Genomic DNA, 14965 nt, shown 5'->3' with positions numbered 1-14965 from the left:
TATAACACTTCCACTATATAACTTGTGTATAAGTTGTGTGTTATACTAGAAGTCAATTTACGTGCACAAGTTGACTCCAATATAACACATACCTTATATACACGAGATGATTTCTAGTATAGTATTTCAGATATATTCTATCTAACTTTTCTAACCTGACTTTGTCTGGGTTCAATAACCTAACGTTTGTGTAAAAAAAGTCCCACCTTTATTGTTTCATGACAAATACAAGTGATTTAACGATATGAAACTTACGATCGATACGAATGTTTGACAAAGTGCTGTTGAACTGATACCAATGATAAAACTCAGCTGACCTTTATACAGAGTTTAACCCGCAGTGATCTTTAGCTAATTCTTCTTATTTCTTGCTCAATTCGCACTTATCTAACCACTGATGAATATCATAAAGGTCACTCGTGAGTGCGATATTCCAAGCAGTGACACGAGTTCGTTTGATGGACACGGTCTAATAGAGAAGAAAGTTATCCACAAAAAACTGGAGAAGCAGCTATTGTAATCTGGATGTCATGACCAGAGCAGAACGAGCTAGCACGTACTGGAAGTGATTGTACTTTCAAGGACAGCATTTTGTTACTACATCATAACGTACTAAAGGAACCCTGTCAGTCATAAGTAGTGATATTTCATTATATGGATTAATTTTATAAATGACCCGTCAAATCTGTGTTTAAAAGAATGTTTGTATTGTGGATATTGAAACAGCCCACCACGTGGAATTCTGGATATTGAAACAGCCCACCACGTGGAATTCCACGTATAGAACATTGCAGAGTGTAACTCACTAAGAATAAACTCCGACTGTAAATCTCTTTTGAAATGTAAAACTCGAGAATTAATGACGTCACATCATTATTTTCAGAAGATAATAATTACAAGGTTTCTATCGTCTATAAATATAAACCTTACAACTTAGAACTTATATGAATATATATAACATGGCGTGAGACGTAGAAACAGTCGTAAGTCAAGAACGAATAGATTGGTCAACATTCAGTTGTGTTCATAATAGTTCGAGTGAATTAACTTTACTCAGAACTAGGTGGTAATGAGAGACCTGGGTAATCTATAAGCTTTTCTCAGTCTTTTCATAGAAATCGATAAAAAATTACTGCTAAATGGTGTATTCGTTCATCCAATGTTAGCCATATATTTATATTTCAGCTATAACTTTCTCTTTAATTTCAGACTTTATCTACAATTTATCAGCTACTGATACTGTTCACCTGTGTTCTGGTTGTTTTCCTCAACTTTTTAGTCACTGATACTGATCACCTGTCTTCTTGTTGTCTGTCTTTCTTCATCAACTTATCAGTCACTAACACTGTTCACCTGTCTTCTTGTTGTCTGTCTTTCTTCATCAACTTATCAGTCACTGACACTGTTCACCTGTCTTCTTGTTGCCTGTCTGTCTTCATCAACTTATCAGTCACTGACACTGTTCACCTGTCTTCTTGTTGCCTGTCTGTCTTCATCAACTTATCAGTCACTGACACTGTTCACCTGTCTTCTTGTTGTCTGTCTGTCTTCATCAACTTATCAGTCACTGACACTGTTCACCTGTCACTCTTGTTGTCTGTCTGTTCATCAACTTATCAGTCACTGATACTGTTCACTACCTGTCTTCTTGTTGTCTGTCTTTTCTTCATCAACTTTCAGTCACTGATACTGTTCACCTGTCTTCTTGTTGTCTGTCTTTCTTCATCAACTTATCAGTCACTGGTACTGTTCACCTGTCTTCTTGTTGTCTGTCTTTCTTCATCAACTTATCAGTCACTGGTACTGTTCACCTGTCTTCTTGTTGTCTGTCACTTTCATCAACTTATCAGTCACTGGTACTGTTCACCTGTCTTCTTGTTTCTGCTCGTTGTCTTCATCAACTCATCAGTCACTGATACTGTTTCCACCTGTCTTCTTGTTGTCTGTCTTTCTTTTTCATCAACTTATCAGTCACTGAAAATTGTTCTTACTGTCTTCTTGTTGTCTGTCTGTCTTCATCAACTCATCAGTCACTCTACTGTTCATCTGTAATTTCTTGTTGTCTGTCTGTCTTCATCAACTCATCAGTCACTGATACTGTTCATCTGTGTTCTCGTTGTTTGTCTGTCTCTTCATCAACTTATCAGTCACTGGTACTGTTCACCTGTCTTCTTGTTGTCTGTCTGTCTTCATCAACTTATCAGTCACTGACACTGTTCACCTGTCTTCTTGTTGTCTGTCTGTCTTCATCAACTCATCAGTCACTGATACTGTTCACCTGTCTTCTTGTTGTCTGTCTTTCTTCATCAACTTATCAGTCACTGACACTGTTCACCTGTCTTCTTGTTGTTCTGTCTTTTCTTTCATCAACTTATCAGTCACTGACACTGTTCACCTGTCTTCTTGTTGCCTGTCTGTCTTCATCAACTTATCAGTCACTGACACTGTTCACCTGTCTTCTTGTTGTCTGTCTGTCTTCATCAACTTATCAGTCACTGACACTGTTCACCTGTCTTCTTGTTGTCTGTCTGTCTTCATCAACTTATCAGTCACTGATACTGTTCACCTGTCTTCTTGTTGTCTGTCTTTCTTCATCAACTTTTCAGTCACTGATACTGTTCACCTGTCTTCTTGTTGTCTGTCTTTCTTCATCAACTTATCAGTCACTGACACTGTTCACCTGTCTTCTTGTTGTCTGTCTTTCTTCATCAACTTATCAGTCACTGGTACTGTTCACCTGTCTTCTTGTTGTCTGTCTTTTTTCATCAACTTATCAGTCACTGGTACTGTTCACCTGTCTTCTTGTTGTCTGTCTGTCTTCATCAACTCATCAGTCACTGATACTGTTCACCTGTCTTCTTGTTGTCTGTCTTTCTTCATCAACTTATCAGTCACTGGTACTGTTCACCTGTCTTCTTGTTGTCTGTCTGTCTTCATCAACTCATCAGTCACTGATACTGTTCATCTGTGTTCTTGTTGTCTGTCTGTCTTCATCAACTCATCAGTCACTGATACTGTTCATCTGTGTTCTCGTTGTCTGTCTTTCTTCATCAACTTATCAGTCACTGATACTGTTCACCTGTCTTCTTGTTGTCTGTCTGTCTTCATCAACTTATCAGTCACTGACACTGTTCACCTGTCTTCTTGTTGTCTGTCTGTCTTCATCAACTCATCAGTCACTGATACTGTTCACCTGTCTTCTTGTTGTCTGTCTTTCTTCATCAACTTATCAGTCACTGGTACTGTTCACCTGTCTTCTTGTTGTCTGTCTGTCTTCATCAACTTATCAGTCACTGATACTGTTCACCTGTCTTCTTGTTGTCTGTCTGTCTTCATCAACTCATCAGTCACTGATACTGTTCACCTGTCTTCTTGTTGTCTGTCTGTCTTCATCAACTTATCAGTCACTGGTACTGTTCACCTGTGTTCTCGTTGTCTGTCTGTCTTCATCAACTTATCAGTCACTGATACTGTTCATCTGTGTTCTCGTTGGTTGTCTGCTCTCATCAACTTATTTGTTGTCTGTTTGCATCAACTTATTAGTTGTCTGTTTTCATCAACTTATCAGACAACAAGAAGACAGGTGAACAGTATCAGTGACTGATAAGTTGATGAAGACAGACAACGAGAACACAGGTGAACAGCATGACTGACTAATATTTTGATGAATATAGACAGACAACTAGAAGGCAGTGCAAGGATTTAATCCCAAGGTTATGACCATGCTGTTGCCTGACAAAAGACGACAGAGCATAAAATCCCGCGCAAAGTCTGCATACCAATTACTAGTTTCAAACTATTGTTTGCCATTTATGTGAACTAGAATTTACTCCAATTATTCACCATGAAGTGGAATGGCTCACGGTCTTTAAAGAACAAGAAATGTTGTTGATACTGTAAGAGTAGGTCATGGTCCATAGTGTCTTATTATCTTAAAAGAACAAGAAATGTTGTTGATGCTGTAAGAGAAGGTCATGGTCCATAGTGTCTTATTATTTTTAAATAACAAGAAATGTTGTTGATGCTGTAAGAGTTGGTCATGGTCTTATTTCTTTAAAGAACAAGAAATGTTGTTGATGCTGTAAGAGTAGGTTATTTAAATTAAGCCTCTTATTATCTTTAAAGAACCAAAAAGGATGTTTCTTGTTGATACTGTAACAGTTTCGAACAATATTTTAATATAACTGTGTAAAAATACTAAATAAGCTTAAATGTTTTTGTTTTCTGAATAAAGTTGGAGAGAAAAATAAAATTTCTAACTAAAACTTGTTTGTGCTACATCGTTTGTCTTCTAGCGCTTCTTGAAGGGAATCTTAAGACTGTGTGGTTATTGGTACTTATAGTTACTTAAAAACAAATGAAATATATATAAATTAGAATTGTACTTAATTCGAAAATTAATTATTTAGAAAATACTGTCGTATCATTTCATTTGATGTAAGAAAATTACTTTTGTTTAATAACAGAATGTTTTAATGGCTTGTTTTTAAGGGTTAAGACAAGCTTGAAAGTGTGGTAAACAATTTCTTGCAGCCGACTAATTGACACGCTGGACTGGAATGATATGACATGTTATTTACAGGACATTGATCCTTATTTCTCTTTAACAGCTTCAATATTATCGACTCTAAAAACAAATTTAGTCAATTTATGTTTGGCAAATAGCCAAATACATACAGCACACTGACCTGAGTGTGCAATAACACGTGCACCTTTGCAAAAGAGAGGAGCAAAACCTGTAATCGATAAAACGCTTTCAAGGTTAATATCTGTCAGAGGAAGCGCTACCATAACGACAGACATATCATGTGGAAGTGTTTACAACGTAGAACAGTGAACTCGATCTACCTTCTACTCCCACTATTTTGTACTTACTGACATCCCTGAATGAGGCACAATGTAGGCTAATAATATATATGATCAGACTAGCGAAGGTCTCTCTCGAAGGGCAGAGTCGGCTAATTCTTTGTTTGTAGATTTCGGAATAACAAAGAGACGTGAAATTTTACCCACAGATGTAGACGTCTGTCATAAAGAAACCGACGGTTAAGGTGAAATCTAAAGAACTAACAAAACCAACTTCAATTGGGTAACAACGTTAACTTATTAACGAGATATCACGAGACGTTTCAAGTTTAAACGTATACAACACAGAAATCTCTTCTTATAAATAATGAAATGTTTTCAATAAGTTCACCAAACCATTCTTTAAAACGCTTTAAATTTTAAAAAGAAATCAGATTTGTAGATAATGTAAGTATTAATATGAATAACACAAGTAGAAATAACACTATTTCATTCAATGTTGTGTCACAAACACAACATCGAAATAAAGTAACACTGAAAAGGAAAGGTCTACCAGGTAAACAATCCAATGGGTCAGTGTAACAAGTTAAATAGGTAAAACACGTAAAACAGAAAAATGCTTACTAAGAAAACTTTATGAATCTATTCAGTATAATAAAAACAGACAGTGTAGGAAAGGATTACATGAAATCAGTAGAAACTGGTCACGTGTATTTCATGTTGTAATGTGTAAATATATAAATCACGAGATACTCAGTAATAGTGGTAATCAGTAGAAACTGGACACGTGTATTTCATGTTGTAATGTGTAAATAGATAAATCAGGAAACACTCAGTAACAGTGGTAATCAGTAGAAACTGGACACGTGTATTTCATGTTGTAATGTGTAAATAGATAAATCAGGAAACACTCAGTAACAGTGGTAATCAGTAGAAACTGGTCACGTGTATTTCATGTTGTAATGTGTAAATAGATAAATCACGAGATATTCAGTAACAGTGGTAATCAGTAGAAACTGGTCAGGTGTATTTCATATTGTAATGTGTAAATAGATAAATCACGAGATACTCAGTAACAGTGGTAATCAGTAGAAACTAGTCACGTGTATTTCATGTTGTAATGTCTAAATATATAAATCAGGAAACATTCAGAAACAGTGGTAATCAGTAGAAATTGGTCAGGTGTATTTTATATTGTAATGTGTAAATAGATAAATCACGAGATACTCAGAAACAGTGGTAATCAGTAGAAACTGGTCAGGTGTATTTCATGTTGTAAATGTAAATGTTGTGACGAAAGGACAGCTGGAGTAAAAGGGGTTTTTCAGAAATGGAAAGCTATGTTTTTGGATTATTGAAGAAAACGCCTTATTTTACAAACTAAAATCATTTCAACGTTTGAATAAGCGACGGAGCACAGTTGGAACTATTGTGAGCACTTATGTTGGTGAACCCCTCGCCTCACCAGAGCTTTACTTGTCCATACAATATTGTTTTACGACAAGTGCCTACCAAGCGAATCCTACGTGCTAAAAGAGGTGATCGTTTAAGTGAGTTAACAATAACAAAATAAAGGCTTCATCTGTGGAATTTGTAATATTTCCGGTTTGGAAAATCGGGTCCACGTGAGGGCAAGCACTATATTAATGACATTGTAGAATCCTGTTTGTGGTCTACCAGCTAAAGTGAAAGAGATTCAAGACGTTTCGTTTCTTCTCATAAATGAACCCAGAATTACATATCGTGTTCTATAAATAATAGAACTAAACTAGCTAAAACTCATAAATATAGTTCTTCTCACAGTTTTCGGAAGAAAAGCATAACAAACAAACGATATAAAGTATTAACAATAATTAATTTATAGATAATACGAATATTATTATATAATAGGTTTTGTTCTACTATCATATTTCATTAGAATAATACAGATGCCCACACATTAACCAAATAAAACATATTTCAGTTTAACTTAGTAAGTAATATTTCTTATACTATCATATTCAAGTTAATTAATCAAATAGTAAATGTAGATTTACTATCAGCATGACTAACAGAAACAGCAACACAACACAACAATAAGAGTGATACATGACTAACAAAACAATAAGTGTGATACATGACTAACAAAACAATAAGAGTAATACATGATTATTAAAGTATAAGAGTAATACATGACTAACAAAACAATAAGAGTGATACATGACTAACAAAACAATAAGAGTGATACATGACTAACAAAACAATAAAAGTGATACATGACTAACAAAACAACAAGAATGATACATGACTAACAAAACAATAGGAGTAATACATGACTAACAAAACAATAAGAGTAATACATGACTAACAAAACAATAAGAGTAATACATGACTATCAAAATAATAAGAGTAATACATGACTAACAAAACAATAAGAGTGATACATGACTAAAAACAATAAGAGTAATACATGACTAACAAAACAATAAGAGTGATACATGACTAAAAACAATAAGAGTGATACATGACTAACAAAACAATAAGAGTAATACATGACTGACAAAATGATAAGAAGAGATACATAACTCACAAAACAATAAGATTTTTACATGATTAATAAAGTATAAGAGTAATACATGACTAAAAAGAATAAGAGTGATACATGACTAAAACAATAAGAAAAGATACATGACCAACAAAACAATAAGAGTAATACATGACTAACAAAACAATAAGAGTAATACATGATTAATAAAGTATAAGAGTAATACATGACTAACAAAACAATAAGAGTAATACATGACTAACAAAACAACAAGAGTAATACATGACTAACAAAACAATAAGAGTAATACATGACTAACAAAACAATAAGAGTAATACATGATTAATAAAGTATAAGAGTAATACATGATTAACAAAACAATAAGAGTGATACATGACTAACAAAACAATAAGAGTGATACATGACTAAAAAAACAATAAAAGTGATACATGACTAACAAAACAACAAGAGTGATACATGACTAACAAAACAATAAGTGTGATACATGACTAACAAAACAATAAAAGTAATACATGACTAACAAAACAATAAGAGCGATACATGACTAACCAAACAATAAGAGTAATACATGACTATCAAAATAATAAGAGTAATACATGACTAACAAAACAATAAGAGTAATACATGACTAACAAAACAATAAGAGTAATACATGACTAACAAAACAATAAGAGTAATACATGATTAATAAAGTATAAGAGTAATACATGATTAACAAAACAATAAGAGTGATACATGACTAACAAAACAATAAAAGTGATGCATGACTAACAAAACAACAAGAGTGATACATGACTAACAAAACAATAAGTGTGATACATGACTAACAAAACAATAAAAGTAATACATGACTAACAAAACAATAAGAGTAATACATGACTAACAAAACAATAAGAGTAATACATGACTAACAAAACAATAAGAGTAATACATGATTAATAAAGTATAAGAGTAATACATGTCTAACAAACAATAAGAAAAGATACATGACTAACAAAACAATAAGAGTGATACATGACTAACAAAATAATAATAGTGATACATGACTAAAAAGAATCGAAACGAAACATGAGTAACACAAACGGTAGGAAAACGAAACATGACTATGAAAAACAGTAGAAAAGGAAACATGGCTAACAGAAACAGAAAGAAACATGGCTAAGAGTAAGTATACGAAACATGACCAGGTAAAGTCATGTAAGACACAATTATTACAAGTGCTAAGAAATATGTCATTGTCTGTGATTATGTTTCTTCACACAGAAACACTATACTCGTTCTAATATAAACAGACTAGCCCAGTAGGAACGTAATTCCCATTTCTCGTTAACAGATAAATCAACGCTTTTCCCTCCCTAGTGAATCATTCTACTTGAATGTTATATTCATACGGTGAATGATAATATTTACTCCATTACTTTATATGGTGGTCGTTTATGTAAAGATAGCTAATAACAACTTAGTTCACATAATTCTCTATCAATTGTTATACATTCACAGGAAATACCAAAGTACAAACTTCATGTCTTTGTTTTCGTTCAGTCGTGTGAACGCTAATGTATCTTAGGCTTGGCTTTCAGACATTTTTTGTAAATATGAATTGTTAAAAGTTATCGGATTTGAAGAAAATTTAACTTAGTGATTGTATTCCAATATCCATATAGAGTTCAACCTATTTCGCTTGTCTCTGATTTTATACTATTACTTTAACAACTAAAAGAGGTTTGTTTCCTAGTTCAACTGGTTTAATAATTTGTACAAGCTACTCTTTTGTCTAACAGATTCAGAGGTATTATGTGTAATTGTGTTATAACACAACATTTATTTGTTGTCAGAAAATAAAACAAAATTCGACATTTAAATTATTCTTCTTTGTAACAAACATATTTTCCCAACAATGAGATAACTTTCAAAGTTTCTAAAACATATTATCTTAAAATACATTATCAACCTTTACCGTAATATTGATCTAATATGTTAGTGTTTGAATGAGGCTTAACACATAACTACGTAAAGACAGGGATTCATCAAAAATTCAGTCTGAAGGAGACTCCAGATAATCCGAACTGGTTTTACAATTGATGAAACTTTAAGAATGGACGGCAACTGCCTGTTTCAGAGACACAAGTGTAGAAGACGAAAGGCGGAAGACTTTCGAATCGTCGTCCTCTACACTTGTGTCTTCACAACAGGCAGTTGCCGTCCATTCTACAAAGTTTCAACATGAATATTCTGCCTAAACAATCTATCGAAGAATGGTTTTAAAATTGTTTCTACTTTTTTGTTTTCAATATTTTGTGTATTCTAGAGAGTATTATCTTAACGAAAACCATTGACCGTTACGCAATAATGATCTAATCAGTTAGCTTTAAAACGAAGTTTTACACTCAAGTATATATAGACAAATACTATTTACGTCCCGTCTGACGGGGTCGAGAATAATATGGACTGGTTTTACAGTTGTCTCGAGTTTTGTTTGTTTCTTCTCCGTGTTTTAGAGTGTATTATCTTAACTGAGATCATTAACCTTTACTGTGATAATGATCTAATCGGTTAGTGTTTAGATAAGGCTAAACACATTAGTGCATATAGATAAGTATTGAATACTATTTTAGTCCGATAGGGGGCCTCAGGTAATATGCACTGGTTCTATGCTGTACTATACCACCCTTAAATAGTTGTCTTAAGCCTAGTAGTCACGAGACTACTCTGTTACCCTTAAGATGTTGATTTTAAGTTTAATAATCATGAGTATACTATGCCACTATATTAACAATGAGTATTTCACAGTATTGGCCGAGCAAATCTTTTGTACTTACATGTTTATAAAGATAATAAGATTGTTACGATTTCACAAAAATTTATTCTAAGTAAGCAGGTTACTTTCCTAGATTTTCATCAGATGAACCAACGATTCCTTTCTTCTACCAATAATGATACTAGTACATATATATAATTACACATGAAGGTACGTTGGTAAATATCTTGAGTAATATCATCGAATATACGTTTCCCACGCATCGTGTTCATATCGTAACAATATATACCTGCTTAAAATGAAAAACATCCAAACCAAAAACAAATAAGTATAAAAATACATAGAGTGACTCATAAATACATAATCTAACTAGTTATAGTAATATAGAAAGGTTTAAACCTAGTTAGCTCTAGTAATATACAAAGGTTTAAACCGGTAATTTTAGTATTACAGAAAATTTTCAACCAAGCTAGTCAGAGCAATATAGAAAGTTCTCAACCAAGGTCATTATAGTACCATAGAAAGTTTTAAATCTTGCTACCTAAAGATATATAGAAAGTTTTAATTCTAGCTAGTTATAGTAATACAGAAAGTTTCAAACCTAGCTAGTTATAGTAATATACAAAGTTTTAAACATAGCTAGTTATAATAATATAGAAAGTTTTAATTCTAGCTAGTTATAGTAATACAGAAAGTTTCAAACCTAGCTAGTTATAGTAATATACAAAGTTTTAAACATAGCTAGTTATAATAATATAGAAAGTTTTAATTCTAGTTAGTTATAGTAATACAGAAAGTTTCAAACCTAGCTAGTTATAATAATATACAAAGTTTTAAACATAGCTAGTTATAATAATATAGAAAGTTTTAATTCTAGCTAGTTATAGTAATACAGAAAGTTTCAAACCTAGCTAGTTATAGTAATATACAAAGTTTTAAACATAGCTAGTTATAATAATATAGAAAGTTTTAATTCTAGCTAGTTATAGTAATACAGAAAGTTTCAAACCTAGCTAGTTATAATAATATACAAAGTTTTAAACATAGCTAGTTATAATAATATAGAAAGTTTTAAACATAGCTAGTTATAATAATATACAAAGTTTTAAACATAGCTAGTTATAATAATATAGAAAGTTTTATACCTAACTAGTTATAGTGATATAACCAACTTTAAAAATTGCTTTTATAGTAACATAGAAAGTTTTAAAGCTAACTGCTTACTCTAATATTGAAAGTTTAAAACCTAGTTAATTATGCTAATATAGAAATTTTAAACCTATCTAGTTATACTAGTAATATACAAAGTTTTAACATAGCTAGTTATAGTAATATAGAAAGTTTTAAATGTAACTAATTATAGTAATATAGACAGTTTTAAAGAAGCTAGTTATAGTAATATAGAAAGTTTCAAACCAAACTAGTTATTATAATATACAAAGTTTTAAACATAGCTAGTTATATTAATATCGATAGTTTTAAACATAATTAGTTATAGTAATATAGAATTTTTTAAACCTAGTTAGTTATAGTAATATAGAAAGTTTTAAACCTAGCTAGTTAAAGTAATATAAAACTTTTAAATATAGCTAGTTTTTGTAATATAAAAAGTTTCAATCTTAGCTACTTAGAGTGATATAAAAGGTTTTAAACCAAGCTTATAATTGTAATTTAGCAAGTTTTAAATCTAGCTAGTTATAGTAATATAGAAAGTTTTAAACATAGCTAATTATAGTAATAGAGAAAGTTTGAAACCTATGTAGCTATATATATATAGAAATTTTAAACCTAGCTAGTTTCTGTAATATAGAAAGTTATCTAGTTATATTAATATACAGAGTGAATAACCTCACTAGTTATATTAACATAGAAAGTTTTAAACCTATCTAGTTATAGTAATATAGAAAGTTTTAAACCTATCTAGTTATAGTAATATAGAAAGCTTTAAGCCTAGCTTGTTATAGTAATACATTAAGTTGTTTTATTATAGTTACTGGAATATTTCAGCATCTAATTCTTAGGTAACACCTAAGGAAGACCCCTCCATGTTCCGAAAGCGTTCTATAAATTACATTATGACTGTCTTTAATTGTTGTGTTACCTCTAAACAGGAATATTTCAAATGCATACCCTTAGCTACAAGTAATCAGAATTCAGAAAGATAAGTAGGAACTTAGGGACAATATGCCACTTTGAAATTTGTCTTTTAAAAAAAAAATCATAGTAGTTTTAGAAGGTAAATATTTTATTTACTACGTCACCAATTTGTCCAACCATTTTTATGAAGGCTGAATTAATTATATAACAGGTTGATTGTGATGATTCATGCAAGAAGGAGATGAATATACTCTTTTCTGTTTTTCAAATACAGTTTTCAAAGTCCAGGAGTCCAGAAAAACAGTAAAGGTGTTTGCCTGTGATTGATTACTTTACAAGAGTTTAATTCGCCAAAAAAAGTACTTAGCATGTAATTAATTATTTGACATGAGTGTGGTTAGCCAACAAAATAATTTAGCATTTGACTAGCTACTTCAAAATATTTAGCCTGTCAAGAAAACTGCGTAACGTGCCATTGATTAAATAACAAGCTTCTAGCTGAACAATAATAATATTTAGCTTGTCATTGGTTAATTGACGAAACCTTAGCTAGTGAGAAAACGTGCTTAGCACGTTATGGGTTATTTTGTTTTATTGTTGTAATCGACTAGAAAAGCTATTTTGATAAAAGTACCAAGGCTTTTGTTTTTTACTATTTACCTCAACTTTCTCTCTTATGTTGCGGTATTGGGCAACACAATGTTTAGCAAATATTTCGCGCTTTAAAAAAAAATCCATCTTAAGTTTTAGAGGTAACAAAATGACCAAGATAAATTAGACGTTATTTTCATAATAGTTTTAGTTACCTTGGTTACGCCTGTGATTGAGTTTGCCTCAAGATATTAAAAGCCGCTAGCGACCACTTAAGTACCTGTTATGTAAGTGTCTGTGTTTTCAATTCTGTATTTTCTCTCCAGTTTCTATGTTGGCTTACCCCTGGCGACAATATTCAAGCCTACAAATAATTAATTCACACGTAAACGTGAGTTTGTGCATCACATCTTCACATGTAGTTGCCAGAATAAATTGTGCAGCAATTAGCGGTTAAACATTACACAAGAAAAAGTTGTAGTGAAGACCTTAATAGTGTACGGCAGTTGAAGATGAGAGGAATAAACTCTAAGTGAAATAATATTAATACGTAATAATATTCAAATAAAGAATCTTCAACACATTTTGGGTGAATATCAAAGTGGGTCCTCTTGTTGAAAGAACAGCCTCGTGTGATTGGTTGTTCAAAACTTCAGCAATGTTTTTCCACTTGATCACTACAGCTAAAATTAGGATACAACGCCCACAAACTATTGAATATATTATTAAAATCCGTTATCACGTTTCAACAATGTCCACCAAGTATTTAATATATTATTAACATCAGTTATCAAGTTTCAACAATGTCTACCAAGTATTTAATATATTATTAACATCAGTTATCAAGTTTCAACAATGTCTGCCAAGTGTTGGATGTCATTAACATCAATTATTACGTTTGAACAGGGCCCGGCATGGCCAAATGTGTTAAGGCGTTCGACTCGTAATCTGACGGTCGCGGGTTCGCATCCCCATTGCGCCAAACATGCTCGCTCTTTCAGCCTGGGGGGCGTTATAATGTTACGGTCAATCCCACCATTTGTTGGTAAAAGAGTAGCCCAAGACTTGGCGGTGGGTGGTGATGACTAGCTGCCTTCCCTCTACTCTTACACTGCTAAATTAGGGACGGCTAGCACAGACAGCCATGGAGTAGCTTTGCGCGAAATTAAAACAAACAAACAAACAAACGTTTCAACAATGTCTACCAAGTATTGAATATATCATAAGTTTCAACAATGTCCGCCAAGAACGTAGAATATTGTTGAATTTTCCGTGTAATATGTTTTCATTCTGTTTTGACGTGCTTCCCCCGCTAGTCCAGCGGTATGTCTCAGGATTTGCAACGCTAAAATCAGTGGGTTCAGCAGATAGCCTGATGTGGCTTTGCTATAAGAAAATACACACTATTTTGACGTTTCTCATGTTTGAGAAGACAATTAAAATGTCTCTGTTCTATGATGAAATTTTGTAGAATGAACAGCAACTGTCTGTTTTGGAGTCACAAGTGTAGAGGACAACGTTTCGAAAGTCTTTCGTCTATCAAAGTCTCTGTTCTAGTTGTCTTTGTCGCTCTTGTATCATATAACACCTATTTTGTCAGTGAAAACGCGAAGGCATTCTTTCTCTCACCGATTTGATGTTATCTGTATGTTCCAACCGATGTGTGCTTTGAAAGAGTGACCAGTCTACTGCAGTGCTATCGCAGGAGAACAAATACAAGGTTGCTTATTGAGGTTGTCTTCACTACACGCACAATTGGGTAAAGATAATAAAACTGACCTGTTACTCTAGAATATTTCAAGTCTGATAGATTGTTGTATGTGTACTAACTTTGGTTTTCAAAGTTGTGCACAAGACAGTCGGTTTGGTCAGCTTAACCTGTTCCGTTCTTTGTTAAGTCGTTTTTAATACTGATGTCCTATCACATAATGACAACATTTCTTAATACTGATGTCCTATCACATAAAGACAACATTTTTAATATCTATACCACATAAAGACAACATTTTTAATACTGATGTCATATCACATAATGACAACATTTTTAAATATCTGTACCACATAATGACAACATTTTAATACTGATATCATATCACATAATGACAACATTTTTTAATATCTATACCACATAATGACAACATTCCTTAATATCTATGTTGGTCAGCTTA

This window comes from Tachypleus tridentatus, unplaced genomic scaffold (genome assembly GCF_004210375.1).
Source record: "Tachypleus tridentatus isolate NWPU-2018 unplaced genomic scaffold, ASM421037v1 Hic_cluster_1, whole genome shotgun sequence".
NCBI lineage: Eukaryota > Metazoa > Arthropoda > Merostomata > Xiphosura > Limulidae > Tachypleus > Tachypleus tridentatus.
This window is presented reverse-complemented; position numbering follows the sequence as displayed.